This window comes from Solea solea, chromosome 14 (assembly GCF_958295425.1).
Source record: "Solea solea chromosome 14, fSolSol10.1, whole genome shotgun sequence".
Lineage (NCBI taxonomy): Eukaryota > Metazoa > Chordata > Actinopteri > Pleuronectiformes > Soleidae > Solea > Solea solea.
In genome coordinates this window covers 1,206,353-1,228,655 of record NC_081147.1, presented here as the reverse complement: position 1 = coordinate 1,228,655, position 22,303 = coordinate 1,206,353, and the positions used below count along the sequence as shown (strand labels likewise).

At 43.0% G+C, this 22,303-nt stretch overlaps 1 protein-coding gene across 1 annotated transcript in view; it reads left to right on the top strand.

Moving 5' to 3' along the window:
• LOC131472441 (paramyosin-like) overlaps positions 1-17,068 on the top strand; it is a 30,128-nt gene extending 13,060 nt beyond the window's left edge. The window contains exons 3-5 of the mRNA XM_058649623.1: positions 2,376-2,572; positions 8,044-8,237; positions 16,882-17,068. The gene's annotated coding sequence lies outside the window, so the exon portion shown is untranslated. The remainder of the gene's footprint in view (positions 1-2,375; positions 2,573-8,043; positions 8,238-16,881) is intronic.
• Positions 17,069-22,303: the final 5,235 nt, after the last annotated feature.

The window sequence follows — 22,303 nt, the reverse complement described above, 5'->3', positions numbered from 1 at the left end:
AATGAAGAGGAAACGGCCAACGAGACGACATTGATTAAATCATAACCAAGCATATTTAAACACTTAAAAAATACATCGAATGGTAAGAAAAGTTTTTCGACCACACACAAATACATACACATACATAGGGTTTTAATTACAGATATATATTTTTTTAAAAAAGTCTGAAACCAAACCGGACCATGTTTACGTCCACATGACTCGGCACGTACACTGTACAAAAATGCATTTTTGACAAAAGCTGACAACTAAGACTAAGTCTATGATATCTGAGGAACGTGTTCACGTCTTTATCTCACTGTTACACGGACTTTTCCAACAGGAAAGTGAAGTTTGTAAACTGCTAAACTCTCCCACACCAAACCCCATAGAAAACATCAGTGATTTTAGCCGGCGGGGACAAAGGAGCTGCTGGCCCTCTGCTGCCTCGTGTGGTCACTTTGTGTCACTGACGTTAATCAGAACGAAGAATTTCAAAAACAGAATTTAAATAATAAGACATTTGAAGTTAGTGATGGAGGCAGCAGTGGAACAACAACTCCTGTGTGCTGTGATGTAAAATCGCTGATTTTCTCTATGGGGTTTGGTGTGGGGAGAGTGAGTGTGTTTACATTGTGGCTTGTGTTAAACTGAGTGACTTTTAAACACTAACAGTGTCTGAACAGTTCACAGTGACAGCAGCAACATTTAACTGTGTGTATTGATTTGTTCTGGATGAGTGTGTGAGTCAAATATAAAGACTCTGTGATGAAATCAGCTGCGGTTCCTCACGCCGAGGATTCTTGTGACAGAACAAGAGATTTGGATTTCACTCACTCTACACACACATATGTGCATGTGTGTTTTTTTTTTGCCTGTCTCTGTGCGGTTTTCTCGGAATCCTCGGGGCTGAGTGGCCACCAGGGGGCAGTACACAGAATTGATAAGTGGCAGGCGGAGGGGGAGCCGCTCTAATCTCCATCAGTCGTGTAGGCGAGTGCATTACTGCCACTACAAAGCCTATTAACAAACCGCAGGTCATGCATTATTGAACGGATGTTGGGTTGATTCGACCCGTTCAAAGAGACGGAGGGAAGAGAGAGAAAAAGAAAGAAAAAAAAAAGGACAAACATAAATTATGCAGCCGCTCACTTCAGCTCCCCCACCTGAAAATATTGCTTTTGTTTTCGGCACTTAATTGGATTCACAGTCTGGGAGGCATCCTGTGGATGGATGGAGGGAGGGAGGGGGGGAGGATAGAGGGAGGATAGAGGGGTGAGGAGGAGTGCAGGGCAGTGGGATCACATCAGAGCCACTTCAGGGGGAATATTGATCCGCGATACGGATCTAAGAGAGCGATCCGCCGGGAGATCCGTCTGTAAACAAAGGCTCAGAGCTTCACGTCTGAATCACCGATGAGCCGTCGACACCGGCGGCTCAAATCTGCACATCTGTGCTGATACAGGGAGGTGTGTGTGTGTCTGTGTGTGTGTGTGTGTCAAAGAACACATAAAAGAATAAAAAACCCACCACAACTACATCACAGAGGCTCTGCAGCTGCGCCTCGACGACAGGAAACGATGAAAAGGAACTGGAGCTGAAAGCAGTGTTGACTGAGCGCTCACACCACAGCGACAATTAATCAATTATTAATCAATTAATCGCAGTATCAAAGATAATCCTTTATCTGGCCCACATGGGGACATTTGCAGTGTCACAGCAGCGCACGATCACAACAATGTAGAAAAGTAAGGAAATAAGACGAAGAATACGCTTGAATATGTGCTACAAAAGAAAACAAGGCAAACAATAACATCGTATTAACAATAAGAGTGTTTTTTACATCATTAAAACAAGTCGTCTACGTTTTTTGGACTCTTAAGTATACATGCGTACATCGTCTGCATATACGGAAATCCAACGAAAATGAATAAAACGCTATTTAAGTTATTTTATTTGCGGTTTATTGTGTTTGATTGTGTGGCTGTTACACATTTAAAAGTATTATATTGCCTCATGTGAACTTTTATTCCTTTTATTCATTATTCTGTACGTACTTTGGTTCACTGTGGTTGTTTTCGAAGTGCTTTACAGACAAAATGGGTTTGGTTTGGATAAAATAGTGAGAAATAAATAAATAAATAAGGACAGCGAGGTTCTTTAAAGACTAATAATTATTGAAATGAGTCCTTAATTACACTGTAGATCCCTGATTTGTGTTTGAACCGGCTCCCAAATTTGTTACTGGTTCAATTTTCTTCAAGATTTTCTAAGAACGATCCACTTACACGGAAAACAAAAGTAATTTCCCTTCAGTTTCTCCAAATGGATGCAGTACATGAGACAGGAAGTGCTAACATGCTGTTTTTGTTGTTTTCTTCTTGAACCACACATAGACCTGACGGGGTCGCGGAGGTCGAGGCTCGGCGGCCGTAAACAGCTGTTTTTTTTTTCACGTCGGCTTCCGGACTTGACGGAGGATCTGAGGCGAGTCCGCGGCCGCAGCTGATCTCCTCCCATAATGCTTCATTACCAGAGCGCCCACTCTGACCCCGGCGGCCTTTTAGCAGGCAGGCAGAACGAGGCCAGAAAGGTCCGGAAACACACACACACATACACACATTCTGACCGTCATACAGAGATAATAAGCGGTTATTTCAGCGAGGACACTCAGTCAGAGCGACGGGTCAGCAGACGACAGCCGAGAGTCAACCGCCGACTTGTTTCCTGCTTCTGTCTGTGTTTGACAGATAATAGAACGATTTCTGTGTTTGTCTGAGGCAAAATAAATGTTTTTCATAATAGTTGTGGATGAGTTTGTGGAGTGTGAGGAGAACAGCAGCTCGTCAAAAACGAGTTTAATCAGAACCCAAATAACACAAAATACGTCTGGAATGATCTGCTCTGAGTCTTGAAAGTCAATTTTTGTAGCTGTTTCTGCTGTGTGCGCCCCCTGGAGGCAGGCATGCATGTGCTCAAGTGATAAAGTGTCTTTATTTCACCGTTTGACAGACTTTTACGTCAGGAAACTGAAGTTTGTAAACCGTGAACTCTCCCACACCAAACCCCATAGAGAAAACCAGCGATTTTACCGTCATAGCACTGACAGCACACGGGGGTTGTCGATCCACTGCTGCCTCCATCACGACGTTCAAACGTCTTCTTTTTATGAATTCTGTGTTTTAAATCTTAAATTCTGATCCACATCAGTGACACAAAGTGACCACACGAGGCAGCATTAGACCAGCAGCTCCTGTGTCCCCGCGACCTTAAATCACTGATTTTCTCTATGGAGTTTGGTGTGGGAGATTTAAGGGTTTTGGAACTTCGTTTCCTGTTGGAAAAGTCTCTCTAACAGTTTTATTAAGTGGCTAAAATAAGTGTTAAATCAATGTGTCTGTGCTTCATAAACTGTCACTGTAAGATGTCTGTGGGGACGTCTGATTAACAGCGGAGCTGAATTTAACTTGGCGGCGTTTCTTAATTAGTTGTGAAACTCGATGTAGGTTTGGTTTGACCCAAAGTTGGACGAGGCGCCGTTCTCCATCTGTTCCGTATTGATTTCCCTCTCGCTCTTTATTTGGCTCCAGTGTTTGATGTACGACTCTGTTATTTACTCCGACCGACAACATTACATAAGCGATAAATATTTAACAGCTGGAGTCGGAACAAAAGTTCTGACATGTGACACGGGGAGAATGTATCTGTGTTGTCTTTTATTCGCCCGCTCTGCACCTCGTCTCACTCCACTTAATGTATATTTGTTTATACTCGGCGGTGAGATGTGACCTTTGACCCCGCGCGTCTTTCATCCGCGAGCGGTTTTTCAGTTTCAGACACAAACGCGGAGTCACACCGCTGACCGGCGTCTCTCTGGCAGCTGACAGCGCTCCCGCCGCCGCCGCACCGCTCTCATTAAATGTTTGTTTTGCCACCGACCCCGGCCGACCTCGCATGCACGCTGACGCCGTCCTTTATCGTTTATAAACAGCCGCCATCTTTGCTCGTCCTCCTCCATCTTCATGGTAATCGTCGGTGAACCTGAGAGTCAGGTGAAGAGAGTGTGATTCATTAATCGCAGCCACCGCCGCCGCCGCTGCCTTCAGCTTATAATTAGCCGAAGCTTCACTGACTCAAAGTTTGCAGGCGGCACATAAATATTCATATGCATCTCTGAGAAATCAATAGGGCATAACAAAACTTTATGATATTAAAGTATTACAATATTAATGTGTGGGCGAGAACGCTTTAGACAAACTCCCTCCTCCTCCCGCCGCCATTATGCACGCCGCCAGATCAGATTCCATGACCTCTGCCTTCCGACGGGAGCCGCTCTTTGCTTTGGGGAGGAGATAAGCCGCGGATGATCCGCAACAATAAATAAATAAATCTGCAAACAGGCTGAAGAGCCCGCGCGCTCCCTCCCCCCACCGCTCTAATCTTTGCAATTTGCCACAGCTGATAAAATTTTAATGAGGAATAAGCATAATGGGAGCCTCAGAGAGATTACGGTGAACTCGGAGTGAGACGTGTCGGACAGATGAAGACGGAGGGACCGCCGTCGCGGCTTCCTCCACCTTCTCTAAAGATTCTGGTCTGAAGCGCCGCTCTCTCTGCTCCCCGATCACAACCCCGCTAATCTTCAGTCTGAAATCGTAATTGTTAAACTCCACTGCCAATTCACGAGAAGGATTCATATCACTGAACCGCGTAATTATGCAACGCCGTGCAGGATTTTCTCTGAAACAAGTATTACCTGAGTGCATTGATTTTCCACGATGAGTCAGGGAAGTGTAAAAAAAGAACGATGAAGGTACGAGACCCTCAAACATGAACTCGCAACATCTGTTTGGTTCCCCAAAGTGGTTAGATCTATGTCGGCTTAAGTCTACGATAGCCCAAGAACACGTCCAAGACCTGATCTCAGTGTTTTACAACAAGAAACTGAACTTTTATACATCCCACACTCTCCCACACCAAACCCCATTAAGAAAACGAGCGATTTTAGCTCGCGGCGACACAGGAGCTGCTGCTCTACTGCTGCCCCTTGTGGTCAGTTTGTGTCATTAAGGTAAATCTGAAGGAATTATTTTGAACCCAGAATTTATAAAAAGGACACATTTAAAGTTACTAATGGAGGCAGCAGTGGATCAACAGCTCCTGTGTGCTGTGATGTTAAAATCGTTGATTTTCTCTATGGGGTTTGGTGTGGGAGAGTTTATGGTTTACGAACTTCGGTTTCCTGCTGGAAAAGTCTGTGTAACAGTGAGATAAAGAAACTACGGTGGCCAACACTGACCAGAAAGGATGGTAATGCCACAAAATGGCGGTCCCTGACGCACAAAAACGGAACAATTTTCTACTTTAAAGGGATTATACACGTATATAAACATATTTACAGGCAGAAAATTCAGTTTCCTCTGAAATGTTTCCACACTGGAACCTTTTGACGGCGTGTTTGCCATCATTCGGACAAAGCGTTGCATTTTGTGGAGATGGTTCCGCGGTCAGGTGACCCCGGAGCAGGTGATCGTTCAGTTGAATTCATCACGCGTGAGCGTCGCCGCGGCGATCGTTAAATGTCAGCGGGATGATCCATGTTCAATTCTCTCGCGCTCGCATTACGACAGATTTTTACAGAGTGCTTCACGGTTCAGGGTTCAATCTACACTTCATCACTCGCTCGGGAAAACACTCACTCACTCACTCACTCACACTCACTCACTCACTGACCTCTCAGAGCAGCTCATGTGCAGCAGCCTCGGCTGCATTTCTGTGCGTACACATCGCTTCGACCTCCGACCCCGGCCGGCGTTAAATGGACTGCACTCAGATATCGCTCTTCCGCTCTAATCGACCACGCTGCACGCCATTCATCCTCTCACGCATTCACACTGTCACGGGGGGTTTGTGAATGCAAAATTAAAACAGCAACTTTTCCCAGTTTTGCAGATTTGTCGGTAAATCTGTGATATTTAGAGTGTAGAATTAACAAAATTAACAATGAATTCATACGTTCACCTCAGTGGCAGCATTATCTGAGTATGTTTGCTGCTTTATTTGCATGTTAGATATTATTTTTTAAAACCGGAAACAAGTTTGTGCACCGTTCACTCTCTCTGCACCAAACCCCATAGAGAAAATCAGCGTTTTTAGCTCTAGGGGACACAGGAGCTGCTGCTCTACTGCTGCCTCGTGTGGTCACTTTGTGTCACTGAGGTCAATCTGAATGAAGGATTTAAAAGGCCGAAGTCATAAAATAAGACATTTGAACTTAGTGATGGAGACAGCAGTGGATCGACACCTCCTGTGTGCTGTGATGTTAAAATCACTGATTTTCTCTATGGGCTTTGGTGTGGGAGAGTTTAGGTTTCACGAAATTCCGTTTCCTGTTGAAAACCTCCGTCTCACAGTGAGACAAAGACATAAACACGTCATTAACATATTACAGACGTGAGCTGATGCTGATTTTATGAGGCGAGTCTTTGGTGAAGCGGTTTAAAAATCTGTTTTTTCTTGTTTTCTGGCAGCGCCCGTGTTTCCCTCGGTCCTTCTGTACCGACACACTTCATAAAACCTGAACTGTCCCTTTTATGCACTCGTGCTGTCCATGCTGAAATGCCACACACACACACACACACACACAACCCAAAAATCCCTCGCCATCCGTTTGAGCGTCTGCTCTCTTTCTTGTGACCAGAAATAACAACAACGATAAATCCACCAGTAACTGCATCATCTCAGGATTATTATCTCCACCAACAGAAGATATACTGTTCTGTGTGTTTATATATATATACATATATATATATATATATATATATATATATATATACATGTTTATTTAGCGACATTTATTGATTTTGCTCCTCACAGACAAAAAGATTGAATTAAATTTAAAGAAAACAGGTGAAAAATAAGAAACCCTGGCTGACCATCGGAGAGCAGACGTCTGTTTATTTCTATATTGAATCAAACGTCCGTTTCTTCTTACTTACAGATGCCCGCTGGCCTTCTGCGGCAGAGCTGCAGCCAGAACTGATGACGATAATTATCTGCAGATCATTTACTGATGGGGTCATTGTGCTGCTTCTCGCTCGTGTCCTCCTGCTCTCTGAACCACCGCGTCGCGCCATCCGCCGCGGCGTCGTCCGTGACAACCTCACCGGCGGACGCTGACACAGGAGCAGGCGTGTCGGTGTGTTTTCCGAGTGTTTGGATGAAACGCTGTGATTGATTGGCCTCGTCTAACGCGGAGCGCGACAGAAAACACTCGCCGTCTCTCGGCAACAATTACCCCCCCGTCCCTCCACGCCGCCGCCTGTCAGGGCGCTAATTCATCTGTCATCATCCCACTTCTCCCAGTAGAATCGGGCTGACAGCGGGCCCAGTATCAGTCACACGGCATTACGCTCCTGTTGCCTTTCATTAGCTCCACTTTCACCATGAAGGATGTTTGCTCTCAGTTTGAGTTTCAAAACTAACGTTTCTGCTCCGGCTCAAGTTTGCCTTTAGCTTCAAACAGTTTTCCAACTTCTCGGATCAACCGGTGTTTTGTAGACGCGTTGGTACGGACGTTAACAAACATGGCGACCACTGAAGAGGTTCTTTTATTGTACCAGATCTTAAATAGACTTCAACTTCCTGACTTGAGGGAAAAAGGTTTAGATGAAAGCAGTCAAAACTTCCTTCTCCTCTTCGTCATCGCCGAGCGATCTCTGGAGCACGTCGGGGCACCGTGTGCGGCGGGGCACCGTGTGCGGCGGGGCACCGTGTGCGGCGGGGCACCGTGTGCGGCGGAGGCGTGACATGGAAGAGGTGGAATTCCTCTTTGTTGTTTTCCTGAGAGATCGGACCTTTGACTCTCTACTGCCCCCACAGTTTCTGGTGGTTTGGTGTGGGAGAGTTTACCGTTTACAAACTTGGAAAGGTGTGTCTGACAGTGAAATAAAGACGTGACCATGTTCTTAAGATATCGTAGAGCTATTAGTACATCAAACAACCACACTTAAAAGACAAACCCTGAACTATTCCTTTACCAAACTAAACTCCACTTCCTTCCAGAGTCAGAGCTGCTGCAACTGCGGCGGCAGAAACCTCCTCCAGCTCCTGCTGTAATGGGATACACAGCGAGTTCCCTCCGGCAGGTTCCGGGTCGTTCTTCACGGGTTTGTTGTGAACAGACGTTTAAAAACCTTGCCTCCGTCTGCGGCTGCTCTCCTGTGGTCTCGACCCAGCGCTCCTGACCACCGCTGAAGGTGAGATAAACTCAGAGTTTTGCCTTCAGGCTCAGCTACTTGAACTCTCTCACCTGGGGCAGCAGTGCGCTCCTGACCCAGGGGGGGCAATTATCTGTTTTGGAGTTGTGAGTGTGAGCTGCATAACACTTGCATAACATCCTCATTTGATGTATTGTTGAAACTGTACCGCAGCTGCCTCTGGGTATGTGTCAGGTTTTCAGCTTTACTGTCTTTTCCAGCAAAACTAGTGATGTCACGGTTAATCTTTGCCCCCGTGAAATAGAGAAAACAACAGCCCCTGCAGCTGGTTTCACCTACACACATAAACTTTGGCACACATGTCACTCAGGATAACATGTACAAAAAAGTCTCTTGGACCGATCACCTAAACCCAACATGAAGGCGGCCATTTTGGATCAAACTGCCATTTTTGGCCATTTTAACAAACTCCTCCTCGTCGAGCTTTTCTGTAATTAACTTCAAATTTGGTGAGGTCACTCTGGACAAGATAACGATTAAAAGTTGGCAAAAAGCTTCTCAGAATACAACACCATGTAGGCACTAGGTGGCGTCAAAGTTGTGGCTAATTCTGACGATCCTGAAAACCAACCCTACTAGAACATTTAAATTAATCAGCCCCAGCATATGGTTTCACCTACACACATAAACTTTGGCACACATGTCAATCAGGATAACATGTACAAAAAAGTCTCTTGGACCGATCACCTAAACCCAACAGGAAGGCGGCCATTTTGAATCAAACTGCCATTTTTGGCCGTTTCTTGCACATGTGCCATTTTAACAAACTCCTCCTCGTCGAGCTTTTCTGTAATTAACTTCAAATTTGGTGAGGTCACTCTGGACAAGATAAGGATAAAAAGTTGGCAAAAAAGCTTCTCAGAATACAACACCATGTAGGCACTAGGTGGCGCCAAAGTTGTGGCTAATTCTGACGATCCTGAAAACCAACCCTTCTAAAACATTTAAATGAATCAGCCCCAGCATATGGTTTCACCTACATGCATAAACTTTGGCACACATGTCACTCAGGATAACATGTACAAAAAAGTCTCTTGGACTGATTACCTAAACCAAACAGGAAGGCGGCCATTTTGGATCAAACTGTATCAAATCAATACTTGAACAAACTCCTCCTCCGTTATTGACTAGAAATGAATTGCAATTTTTACAAAATAAGCAAATCACAAGAGCCGCTATGTAAATGTTCTTTTATTGTGATTTCAGGTTGCTATATGGAAATGTAAAATGGAAGGTGAGTCGTAAATGTTATAAATAATTCATAAATTTAAGATCTCATCCTCGGATCACTTAATCATTTTGATGGTATCTCACATCTTATTTAAAATCTATAAGACATCAAACACTGACTTCCATCAGAAAAATAGCACATTTCATATAATATTCATGTTTTATTTAAACATGTAAATGTACATATGCTTCAATTGTGTTCATTCTACATTTAAATATCATTTATTACAATAATAACAGATCATTTTCCCCCTTCTCTGCTCTGTGAGACAAAGAAAGGTCAGGCCGTGTTAAAATATTGGTTGTGTGTTTTTAGAAAAAGACTGCACATGCTCAGTGCTGCTGCTGGTTCAAAGAGGTCAGTGCATTATCAGCTATTAGCTAAAGAGCTGCTGGTGACTCACAACATAAAATGGGAATAAACGCAGCTTTAGCTCAGAGGAGCAGGTGCAGTTATTGACCTTTGTGCCTCTTTGTGCCGTCAACATACAAAAACATGAGGCAACACACGCTGAAACACACCGAGGTGTTTTTAAAACCCGATTTTTACTCCTCCTTTTTTCTCCTTCTGTGAAACATATTGAAGAACAACGTGGAACACTTTAAATTCCAGTTTTATTTCCATAAATTACAAGACTATTCCCAGACACAGGGCTGTTATTTTATTTCATAAACAGCCACACATTAACCCGCCTTTGAATATTTAAGACACGAAACAAAGTGATCCATAAATTATCTGTGAATAATAACTCGAGCACATGAACTTCATTTGCAAAAGCAACTTTTTAAAATGAGTCATAAATCATTAACGCCTCCTTGAAGCTTAATTACAAAGCGGAAAATTAAACACTGTTTTATTTTTACATTTTTGTTTAACCTTTACCTGTAACTGTAGTACCTCACAGGCCACCAGGGGGAGCAAATCACTATTTTCACTGTATCTTTTCTTGTGTCTTTACTCCTAATATCGTCTTTTCTCATTTTATTTTGTTCTTTTTTTAGGGCTGAACAAGTTAGAAGGAAAAATACTATATTAGCGATTCTTCTCCCAGATATTGCGATATTTTCCTTCACCAGTTAGCTACAGGCAACTGGACTTGCTTTGAGGGAATCCAGTTGCCGTTAGTTAACTCCTGATCATGACTATATAATATAATATATATGACTTATACAAGACATGTTTGGTCGACTATCGTGACCCAAATCACTAAATCCGTCATGGCAAGAGTAAATTTGTGCGTAACGTAGCGACTCATTTACAGCCACGTCTGTAAATCCTAACATAACTTTGAAAGAAATGACGTCAAAACCTAATTGAATGAACGTTATTTAAAACACACACATACATTTGAACTAAAACGGTTTGTTCAGGGACCCAAAAATATCTGCCACAACCCATGTGTGGGCCCCCGACCCAGTGTTTGTTAAACACTTCCTTTCTGACTCGAATGGAAATCTTCATTTCATTTAGTCATTTCATTGAATTTACTTTAGTTCATCGTGTGTCATGGAAGAGTCGCAGATAGCAAAACAAAGAAAAATAACGTAGCCGTGCTACCGTGTCACACCTCCGCCGTGTATGACGCTCCGCTGCACACGGTGCCCCGCCGCACACGGTGCCCCGCCGTGCTCCAGAGATCGCTCCGCAATGACGAGGAGGAGGAAGATGTTTTGAAAAAGCCGTGGCGCGTATTTCCTGCTCTTCCTTCCACATGTGACTGCTTTCATCTAAACCTTTTTGCCTCGAGTCAGGAAGTTGATTTTTATTTCTTATTTCTTTATTACTCATTGTTTCCTCCGCCTCCTGCCTCACATTGATCTTTCCTTTTTTACTTGATTATTACATAATCCTTTCATATTTATCTTTCCTACCTTACCACCCCGTTTCCACTCCACCTACCTCCTTCTTTCCTTCCTCGCCTCCTCATTTCCTTTCTTTCATTTGTCTTTCCTTCCCTGATTCTTTCATTTAAACCACTTTCTTTGCCTCTTATCTTCTGAATTCTAACCTCATCCTCCTGCCTCCACTTTTCCTTCCCCCTACCTTCTTTGTTTCCTCCATGTATCCTTGTGTCCTATAGTGTGTTTGAAAGAACAGTTCACAGTTTTTTAACCTCACTTTCTCGTTACAGTAACTCCTAATCCAGAGGGTTTTACTATGAAAAGAGCCATTTATGTTCCCTCTCCACCCAAAACACATTTCACCTATAAAATTAAGATAATATCACATATAAGTGTTTTATACAGATTAAATATATACAAAATAATGATAATTTGCTCCATTTATGAAATTTAAGAACTACAAAAAAAAAAAACTGGTGACATTTCTGTGGAGAAAAAAAAACTACTTTGAAATGAAACAGAAATATGTAGACGTAGTACTTTTCATTCTTCCATTGTTTGTGGAAATTAATGAAATTAAAAGTGACGGCTTCTTTGGATCCACATATTTATTTCAAAAAATCTACTTCAAACTCATTTATAATGACACCTCATTTGAACTCAGTAGATTAGGAAGTTCAAATGTGTTATTTTGTGACTTTTGTGTTTGAAATGTTTCACGTCAGTGACACAAAGTGGCCACACGAGGCAGCGTGAGACCAGCAGTGTGTCCTGTGTCTTGAAGAACTAATGAGTGGATGAGCTGCAGGTGAGGAGGAGGAGGAAACCAGGTGAAGAGCATGAGGTGATGACATGGAAGGAAAGTTGCTGAAAAGACAGAGGGAGAAAAACAAAGATTCATGTTGCATCCACACAACACTGTTTTTCCAACATTACAGTGACTGGATTTAAGTTTTCCAGCTAAACTAAATTTTCTGACCTCATTGACAACTTATTTTTCTTAAAACTAGTAAAATTTTATTGAATTTAATGACAATAGACAGTAGATTTAGTTTTATGAATTCTGGTCAAGCAAAATTAGCTCTAATTCTTAAATAATTATTTCAATTAAAACAAGAACATTTCTATCAATTTCATGACATTTTTAAGCAGGATTTCTTTGCTTGTGATAAGAACAACTTTATCAAAATCTGGCCAGTTTTTACCTGTTTTCCCTCATTTCACGGGACATTAAAGGCTGTAGATTAATGAACTAGTTTTAAGAATTCTAGTCAAGCAAAATTTACCCCACTAGCAGATTATTTTACTTTAAGAAGAGAAACAAGAAAAATGTATTAAATGTAAAAAATATTTCGCTTATTTCCAGTTTTAACAGTGTAAATGCAGTAAAATTCACTACTTTTAAGAATTCTAGTAAAGCAAAATTTGCTTATACCATAAGTAGATTATTTTACTTTAAAACAAGAATTGTTTTATCAATTTGTCTAATTTCTGGCCAGTTTTTCAAGAAAAATGTGATTAATGTAAGAATATTTGTCTTATTTCCTGTAGGGCTATTTTTACAGGAGTAACATTTACTATGACACATTAGTATGTGAGCAAATACAAGAAGTCCTAGAGTAAAAATGATTAAATTCAGCTTAATGAAGTCAAGAAAGACTCATTTAAAGTCAACATTTCTTACATGATGTTAATATTTGTTCAGTTTTGTCACATTTTTCAAGCTCAGATTCTTTTACTTTAAAACAAGCTCATTTTTTAATAAATGTAATAACATGTTGGCTTATTTCTCGCGGGGCCTGAGTTTTCAGGCCGTCTGAGGTGAGTGAACGCGCCGCTGACTCCGTCTCCGCCGCGTGAGTAAATGAGCACAAACAGAGAGGCGGCGTGAACGAGCTGCTCCTTCGGCGCGTTGGACGTTAGCGTCGCTTGAAAAATGACAGGAGGGAGTGAAGTGTAATCTGCAGGAAAGACTGGACGCCAGTTTCCTCCTCCTCAGCGTAGCGTTAGCTCATGTCGCTGTCTGCTTTGATGTATTATTGGTCGCTTGGCTCGGCCGCTGCTCGGGGTTCCCCGCCCCCCCCCCCCCCGCAGACAACATGTAATGTGTGTGTGAGAGCAGACAGACAGACAGACAGACAGCAGCTGTAAACATCACAGATTGATCACCCCGCCGCTCTCTCGTCGTGATGCATGTTGTTTTACCGTCCCGCGACACTAGCGCCGCTCTGTCATTAAAGAGAAAACATGTTTCCCATTAAGTGTTTTTTATTTTTTTTCTCGGGGTTGTCAGTGAGAGCAGCTTCTTCTTCTTATCTCACGCCTCTCTGCTGTAATTCCATTAGCGCTGAACTCCGACTTTGTCGGATTAGAGTGACGAATCCTTCCCCGCGGCCGCGGCCCGAGCGCTCGCGCCGGTAATAACAAATCTGGATTTTAATTTCGGGCCCTAACGTGACGCGTCGCTCTCTGTTTTCTGAAAGTGACACTAATTCATGACCGGGCCGCCGTCTGCGAGCTCTTAAGATCGCAGCGGGGAGATGTTTGCAGCGCCCCCCAGGGGGCGGCGGCCTAATCCTCCCTACACACACACAGATGGATCCAGACTCATCACATCACGGGGCGCAGACGTGACCCGCCGTCTGATCCCGACTCGTGTTTTATCGCGAATCCATCGGCTCTGCTTTGTTTCGCTCTGCAGAGAAATTCACCATAACAACGAGGACGTGACGACATGAGCGCACGCGTCAAAAGAAACCTCCTCATTTCCTTCCTTCTTTATTTTCTTTGCTTTTTCTTGCCTCCTACTTCCTGTTTCCTCTGTACTTCCTTTCCTTTGCTGCCTTGTCATTCACTTATTTTCTTTTCTTTGCTTTTCATCTTTTCTTTTCTCGTTTAGTTTCGTTCCCTTGTCCTTTTTCCTTCCGTACACCTGTCGATCATTCTCCTCACATTTTTCCTCTTCCCATTTCCTTATATTCTTTCCTTTTACTTGATTATTTCCCACATTTATTTGTTGTTGTTGATTTTCCTTGCCTACTTCCAGTTTCCTTTATTCATCTTTCCTTTCCCGTTTCCTTTTTCGTGTCTTTCCTCTTTCCTTCCTCCATCGCCCTTCCTCCTTCCTTTCTTCCGTTTCATTCTCTTCTTGTTCCTCCTCTCCTAACGTTCTTTCTCCAACTTATTTTACATGTGGTGTTCCCCTGGGCTCAAGTTTAGGCCCCATACTTTTTGAACCTGAATCTCTTTTACAACTATTTGCGTTGTAGTGACAACAGTTGTTTCCACTAATATGTGTAGCTGCTCAGTAGAACAACCAACAGGAGGCGCCCTCTCTCTGTTTCTCTAAACTGTCCAAATTTGGTCCAAGTATATGATCACTGTCTTGTTCTTAATAATTGATTGATAATAATAATGCATATTTGAGCCTTTAACATCACAGTAAAGTCAAATGAACTCTTTCTTTTATTTATTTATGACATGCTTTTCCAACATTGTCCACTTCTTGTTCTTCCTCCTCCTCTCCTAACTTTCTTTCTCCACCTTATTTTACATGTGGTGTTCCCCAGGGCTCGAGTTTAGGCCCTACACTTTTTTTATCTGAATCATTTTTACCACTATTTTTCCTTTTCTTAGGATTCTTCATGGTGACTGACGGCAGTTGTTTCCACTAATATACATAGCTGTTCAGTAGAACAACCAACAGGAGGCGCCCTCTCTCTCTCTCTCTCTAAACTGACCTTGAACTGTACTTTTATAACCAGCGATTGATCAATAATGATAAATATTTAACGTCACAGTAAAGTCAAATGAACTCTTTTATGACATGTTTTTCTTCCTCAGTCTAAACAATGATTTGTTATCAGCGAGCTCCAACTCACTCACACACACACACACACAGAGCCGCAATAACACGACACAGTAAAAGTTAATGTCACTCGCATCCGCGGGGACGTTCGTCCATCTCCAACAATTATTACTTCTCTTCCTCCCACAGCACAATTACCAGTAAACGCAGTGAAGCATTTGTACTTGTGTTGCCATTAGCTGTTTCCTGCGTCTCTTTCTTTGTCTCTCTCTCTCTCTGTGTTTGCGAGATTGCCTTTGATTACAGAGCTTCATTACATTTCATTACAGCAGCTGCTGCTCTCTACAGTACATTAAAAACTCAAGCAGCCTCAACTTTTCAGGATGTGGGTTATTATCGCCGACTACCGTCGCCGCCGCCACATCTCCATTCACACAAGTTGTCTTTTTTTTTTTCTTTTATTGTTTTTATTGTCAATTACAGAGGCGCGCTCTGTGTGTTAGTTACAGCCTTATGGCCGTTTTAAAGCGCCGTGAATTATGGGCCTAATATTGAAGGAGTTCTGCGAGTTTCCTTCGGAGGGCACTTTCCATCATTCCTGTAAACCGCGGAGAGTCGTCAGAGCTGACAGTAAAAACCGCAGTTACACGCCGTCGCCGTAACGTACGAGTGTTCCCTCCGTGAGGAGAGCGGTGAGAGTGTTTTATCAGAGGCAGATGATTAAAAAAAACATCTGTTTTATCACGTACATGAATCAGGAAATCGGCAACGAGTCTGAATCTGTCGGCTGCTGAACACTAACATGGCGGAGGCGGAGTCAGACCAGAAAACAGACACAGTTTTTAAAATATTTGTGGATATTTCTCCTTAAATTAATAAAGTATCACAAATATTTTTAGAATAAAATCAGACTGATTTTAGACACTTAACAAAAGACTCACATGATTAAGTCTACGATGTCCTCGGAACATGTTCACGTCGTTATCTCACTGTTAAACAGTCTTTTCCAACAGGAAACTGAAGTTTGCAAATCACTCACTCTCCCACACCAAACCCCATAGAGAAAATCAGTGATTTTAACATCACAGCACACAGGAGTTGTCGATCCACTGCTGCCTCCATCACTAAGTTCAAATGTCTTATTATGTAAATTCGGCTTTTGACAATCTTTATTCAGATTGACCTCAGTGACAAAAACTGGCCACACGAGGCAGCGGTAGACCAGCAGCTCCTGTGTTGCCGTGAGCTTAAATCACAGATTTTCTCAATGGGGTTTGGTGTGGGAGAGTTTACGATACACGAGATTACTGAACGCATGTTTTCCTTGTTATCGCTGATTTGTGTGTTACCTCTGAAATTGTGTTAAAATGAGTTGTATGTGCATGTATATTGTCTTTACTGACAATAAGCATAAATAGAGACCTTTTCTAACATATATTTTGTGTTAACACAATGTCATTAATTACACATAAGTGTGAACAATGTAGATATTGTTGTGTATTCCATGTAATAAATGTATAATTATCCGTAAAACAGGTTTTATAGAGGAGCTCACTGAACAGAAATGTAAATTCTTCTCTGCAGTGAAAGTGTAAGGAGTTTAAAAATCCCTGTGTCTGTTTGAATCAGAAACACACGAGAGTCTCTATCTGTCTTTAATCGATGTTTCAGTTCATCTATTTGTCTCTCACTGAGGAGTTTCTTTATCAGCCGCCGGCATCCTGCTTTATTCTCTGCACACAGTGAGCTGCAGACTTATTAGATCAGGGAGCGAGGAGTCGTCGTCGGGGGAAACGAGACGCTGCCGGGGAAACCTGCACGACGACCGGAGTGTGGCTCAGAGGCGACGTGGAAGGGAAAGTACGTGGACAGTGTTGGCGTTTCGTACCGTTGGCGGGGCGTGGGTCCAAATATCGATATATTAATTCACAAATGAAGTCGCGCTAAAGTTAACAGTCCCAGTCAGTTTCACTCGCCGGGCGTACGGTGGCCCTGAAGTGCAAAACACCAGCAAAAATCACAAATGCACGCATACAAACACAAAGGCTATGTATCTGCTAATGTTAGCTAACGCTACTAGTCCCAACCGGTGATACGGGTTACGTCATGAGCTTGCCAACGCTAACATCAATTAGTTTAGATTGATCACTTGTCATCTAAACTAGTTAATGTTAGCGTTAGCGAGCTAATGACCGGTCGGGACTACTTGCGTTAGCTAACGTTAGCAGATACATACCCTTTGTGTTTGTGTGCGTGTGATTTTGCACTTCAGGGCCACCGTACCAAGCGGCAATACTTCATGTCTCCTCACGGTGGCGCTGCTCAAATGAACAAAGGGAAACTTGAGGTGGACGTGACCTGTGGCTGAAGAAAGAGGGCGTTTACCTCAGATTCCCTCGGTGGCGGCTGGTGAAGAAAACTACGTTACACTTTGTTGTGGATAAACTTTTCACGTTAACGTTTAGTTTTCTTCACGTAGACAGATATCGCGATGTATCTCTGTGATTATAGATTATCACAGAATCGTCGTATTGCGATGTTATTGGTACCGTGGACCACATGTCGCGTATCATATCGTAATGTGATTCACGTCACAAACCAAAACCATCCATTAACGAATTCTTGAAACTGACAGAGCATAAATTCACATTTCCTCAGTCTGAAAAAATGCACTAGCCTGGAGTTTTCCATGTTCTTCTTCTTCTTCTTCTTCTTCTTCGTCTGTGTTTTTGCTTCTTCTATTATGTCTGGGTCAAAGCTCAGGCACCTGTGGAACATGTGCAGAGCGTCCAGCACCAAAGGTCTAAAGGTCTCCAAGTTATCGTTCCCCAACGTATTTCATGCAGCCTGCGACTTAATATCAAGCTAAAAAAGTTAAGTTTTTTTATATTTACACAACATTTATGTGAAATACTCTCACAGATATTGTTATTAACCACAGACTTTATTTGAAATGAGAGAAAGAAGAAAGAAAGAGAAAGAAAAAGTTGAGATCATGGCAGACTCTCTCCTCAGCTGAGCAGTTTCGAGAACAATAAAACAAAAATGGCGTCTGAGGATGAGGATGAGATGAAGAGCCTCCGGCCCCTGGAGATGACCTCTGCTCCCCGGAGAGCGGCTCGCCCTCCCCGACCCTCACCTGCCTGCTCTTCAGCTGCCACCGAGGGAATCTGAGGTGGAAACGCTCCGACGAGCCTGTGAAGTCATGCAGGAGGAAGAAGACGAGCTGTCAGAGACTCCCATCATCCTCGCCCAAAAACTGTCTCCCCCGCCCCCCGTGGCTGCTGAGAATCCAGAGGGAGGGGGGGGACAAAAAAAACCTACCCCACGTGAACCTGTTTTACCCTGAAAATCACCTCCCTATTCACGACTTTATCCTGGAAAACAACTTTATAAACAGCACATAAAAATAACTTTACGTACCTCATATGTGGCAGTTTTAAAAAGCACAGCTGAGGTTTCAGGAAGTTGTAAGCGACCCTTGTTTCAGGAACCACCTGGAGTCACTGAGGCTTCGCTTTCAGGGCAAAAAGCAGATTTTTAGCCACTTAATAAAAGGTTAAACTCATAGAAACTTCATCAGACTGAGTCTAGAACATCTTAAGAACACGTTCACGTCTTTATTTCACTGTTAGACACACTTTTCCAACAGGAAACTGAAGTTCGTAAATTGTAAACTCTCCCACACCAAACCCCATAGAGAAAATCAGGGATTTTAGCTCGCGGGGACACAGGAGCTGCTGGTCCTCTGCTGCCTCGTGTGGTCACTTTGTGTCACTGAGGTCAATCTGAACAAAGGATTTCAAAAGCCGAAGTCACTAAATAACATGTGTGAACTTAGTGATGGAGGCAGCAGTGGATCAGCAGCTCCTGTGCGCTGTGGTGTTAAATCGTTGATTTTCTCTATGGGGTTTGGTGTGGGAGAGTTCACGGTTTACCAAACGTCACTTTCCTGTCACAGACGACGCTTTTACAGCAGAATAAAGAGCCAAACTTGTTCTTAACATAATGATTTCAGCCGAGACTTTTTGTTAATTAGCTTCAAATGAGTTTTCCTGTTGTTGTTTCCTGTGTCAGAACCTGAACTATCACTTTATCACTTTAAACAACGACCATTCACAATGCCTGTGAGTTATCGACTAAACGCACAGACAGTGTCAGTGTAGATTGATCCCAAACGGCCCGAACGGCTCAGGAAACCCGATACGACGACGACGACGCACATTTGTCAGTTTTTAATTTTTCCTCGGAGGATATTTTCACGGACACGTGAACGTCCGGGGGCCGGCGATCGATCGCTCGCTTGTTGCAGGGGAGAAATATGCAAATGAGCGTGAAGATATTGATTTCAGGTCACGGTAACATAACGCATGGTCTACGGGAGCGGCGCCGGTGGGCCGGGTCCACCTCATATCACTCTGAGCCGGACTGGATTGAAGTGACCGTGATGTGTTTGCGTTAAAGCGGCGAAAACCCTCTTTGTGACCAATTAGGCTTCAGAGCCGCCTCCTTTATTACTCCATGCCCCACTTAGAGCGCTGAGAAACAATGCTGTCCATTAGCACGAGGGGAATCAATACGCCAGAGATTAATGGGCTTTTTAATAGAGCACAATTATATTCCAATGTGTCTGGATGTAGCCTGCAGCTCTGAGAGGACCACACACACACTCATGACTGTAATTATGTTGGGTGGAGGTCCTCAACTCTCCCGCGTCTGGTCCCGGATCCCGGATCAATAGCGCTCACGTTATCAGGGAATGAATTAAAGGAATGGGTCTGTGGTGGGAAATGAAGCGGTCTCATTAAAACACGGAGAAATAAAAACACAAAGCGTCTTTGCGCCGAGGAGATGGAAGCGGGGAAACGCGGCTACGAGCTAATTAGTGGCGCGCGCGGGGACGGAAGTGCGGCTGTAAGTGGACTCAGAGTGGACTTCCTGCTGCTGGAGGACGCAGAGACGGGTCACGCGAGGCCATGCGAGGCCTCGGTAATGATGAGGGAGGCTTTTGTCTGTGCTTTCTGATGCCGAGTGTGTTTGTGACTGTTTGTCCCAGTTCAACTCTGAGCCGCCTGCTATTTTCTGCTGCTTCTCATCTCAGAGGAAAACACCGTCGCCGCGGTGACTAATGTGTTAGTCAAGCGGCCAGACGGTCATTTTTACAGGCTGAGAGTGGATTTTGAGAAGCACAGGTGATCGTGATAGCATTAGCATCATGCTGCTAGGTGATCGTCGTAACATTAGCATCACCTTACTGAGTAGCATGGCAGCATTGGCTTTATGTTGCTACATGGTCATGGTAGCATTAGCCTTGTGTTGCTAAGTGGTCACAGTAGCTTTATGTTGCTAGGTGATCACGGTAGCATTAGCATCATGTTGGTGAGTAGCATAGTATAGGATGAGCTTCACATTACTGAGTGGTGTGGTAGCATTAGCTTTATATTGCTACGTGGTTATGTTAGCATTAGCTTTATGTTGCTAGGGTGATCGCTACTGAGTGAGCATAGTAGTATTACCTTGTTGCTAGGCGGTCATGGTAGCATTAGCATCATATTACTAAGGGAGCATGGTAGCATTAGCTCTATGTTGCTAAGTGGGTAGGGTAGCATTAGCTTTACATTACTGAGGGAGCATGGTAGCATTAGCCTTATGTTGCTAAGTGGTCATAGTAGCATTTGCTTCGTGTTACTAAGGGAGCATGTTAGCGTTAACTTCAGTTTCATATAACTATTGTTTTATTATTCTGTAAGTTTCAGTGTGTTAGGTTTTTCTTTTACGCTAAACTGTAACACACACACACTTACAGTGAAGTACATGACAATAAATGTGCTAAAGTTGAGTCTTCAGTGAGGACAGTGTGAGACGAGAGGGAGTTAGAAAAAAAAGTGCACACCTCCTTTACTCTGCTGAGGAAAAATAATATCTCTTCAAATAAACACACACTCACACACACACACACTGTCAGAGGGTTGTTATCGGAGGCTCTGTGCTCCAGCAGAGGGCCAGTTATCTCCGAAATTAATGACAGCAATAAGCAGCAGCAGGAAGACGCAGGATGATTAGCAAAAGCAATCAGGCTCTTTATTAGATTTATAGGAACAAAGACACAATTCAGTCTGTAGCAAAAGGAAGAAAAAAAAAAAAGCTACAGGAAGACTAATGACTCGTGTGTCCTCGAGCTTCTGTGACGAACACACACACACACACACAACTGTGAGGGGACGCTCGGCCTCGCCGAACAACCGCCGCCACAGAGTCGCTTTTTACCATGTGAAACAAAAAATGAACCAATGAGGGAAAGTTTCAAAGTGGGAAGAAAAGTGACTGAGCTTAAAGAAGCAGATTTAAACTCCACATGTTTGATCACGATTAAAGAAGCTGGACTTATTATCTTAGTTAATCGTGACGTTTCCAGCAGGAGAACAAAGTGAAGCTAAAACCACGGCACCAGGGTCCGTGTACCGGACGACCAACGGATTCTCGTTTTCAGAAATGTATCCAAAATCGGAAAACTAGCCGTTCCCTGATTATCATTTATGAACAATCACTGAGAAGCTAAAACGACAGGAAGAACAGTCTGACTTTTCCACTTTGCGTAGTTTATTTGGTTGTGAAATGTCGGAAAATTCGGGAATATTACGTCGTAGTTTCTGAGACAAATTCTGGAATATTACATCATAGTTTCAGTGACATATTCTGGAATATTACATCATAGTTTCAGTGACATATTCTGGAATATTACATCGTATTTTCAGGCTCAAATTCTGGACTTTTACATCATACTTTCAAGGACAAATTCTGGAATATTACGTCGTATTTTCAGGATCAAATTCTGGATTATTACATCATAGTTTCCACAACCATTCCGCAAGCAGTGTATTTGGAGGGTTACTTAACTCGTGTACGCAAGTAACACGTTAGCTTTCTCCCAACAACAAAAACAACACTCCTACACTCCTTACTCCTAACAACATAAAAGTAATCTTTGTATTCTAGAGTAACGTGTTACGTTACTCCTAACAACGTAAAAGTAATCTAAGTATTCTTGAGTAACGCGTTACGTTACTCCTAACAATGTAAAAGTAATCTGAGTATTCTATAGTAACGCGTTACGTTACTCCTAACAACGTAAAAGTAATCCGGGTACTCTAGAGTAACGCGTTAC